Genomic DNA, 1,426 nt, shown 5'->3' on the forward strand with positions numbered 1-1,426 from the left:
AATATTTTTTTCTTCGTAAATATTTTACGACAACCAAATACCAAAAAATAATAAAATAATATCTAAAGATACTGTGTGACGGCCCCAAGTTTTTCAAACCCGGTGCGTCAATGATGACCCGATATCGGATCCTAAATACGAAAGCAAAAAGAAAAACATGATCTCTAGAGATGTACATCACCCCTAAGATGCCAAAGTAACTTCCTATGAAGTCACGGAACCCAAAAGAACAAAGATGCGGAAGTGAAGTTTTGAAAAATGGGTAAGTACAACTTTAGGGATAAAATGGTCATTTCAAAATAAAGATGGGTGCCACCATGCACACCATTGGAAAGACAACGAAAAAATTAATAAAATTAGACTAAGAATTGCCTGATTCAGAGTCCGGATGACAAAGATATGCAACCTCGAAATTTTGAAAACAAAAGCCAAAATTTAGAAGTGCCCAGGGGAGTCGGAGATCAATCACCGCCTGCAGAAATTGATGCGCTGCACTAGATTTTTTGCAGCTGCGACTAATTTTCGATATCAAAACAAACTTTTTTGAAAAAAAGTTGTAAAGAAACCCCCATTAAAATGTGATTTTTCTATATGACTATGTCAAAAGAAATCCTTATTTTTTTTTACAAAAATGCCCAAAATGCCCTTATACGGATATTTTGCAAAAGAAGTGAAAATGCATGAAACTTAAAGTGTCCATTTCATCAAATGCGATGTTGTGTGCAAAAGTGATAATGCACGCAAACGTAATATACATTTTTACACGTGCTACAATGGCATATGGCCTCAATACATGCCAATTACAAAATATCATATATCAAACATCCAAAATTCATTACGTTCGTAAGTAAACCATAAAACTAAAGGAGCATAAATATAAACTAAAAGGTGTTTGGCCCTTGGCCACATACCATACATGTAAAAAGGGTCTCAAAAGGTGTACTTAGGTACACATTACATGTTCGGAAATAAAAACGATGTGTCAAACCAAACTTTATATTACACCTTCGAAAGAAAACATAGCATGCTAACACTTACATGTATGTGAAATCACACAACAGGGTATCCAAAGCTACTATGTCAATCTGGGGATGTTATGCATCCCAAAATAAAGTCTCCTTACTTGAAAAATGTCCCAAACAATTAGGGTGAATAAACAAAGTTATTCGTAGGAAATGAACATGCGTATAACCTAAAGTTTTAACGGTTTTGCAAATCTATATAAACCGATCCATGTGGTTCATGCCATCTAATGTCTATGTCCAAAGTGTGATACCCTCGAATTTCCGGATGCGGGTTGGCCAGGCCCACGCCCGATAACCCGAGGATATCAAATCAATTAGCAATAAACGAACACAAAATATAATTAAGAAAATAGGAATAAATAAATTGCTGAAAAGAAACTAGAATGATAAACCAAAACTAG

This window comes from Cornus florida, unplaced genomic scaffold (assembly GCF_030987335.1).
Source record: "Cornus florida cultivar Cherokee Brave unplaced genomic scaffold, ASM3098733v1 CherokeeBrave_3.0.0_Hap2_Chr08, whole genome shotgun sequence".
In the NCBI taxonomy this organism is placed as follows: domain Eukaryota; kingdom Viridiplantae; phylum Streptophyta; class Magnoliopsida; order Cornales; family Cornaceae; genus Cornus; species Cornus florida.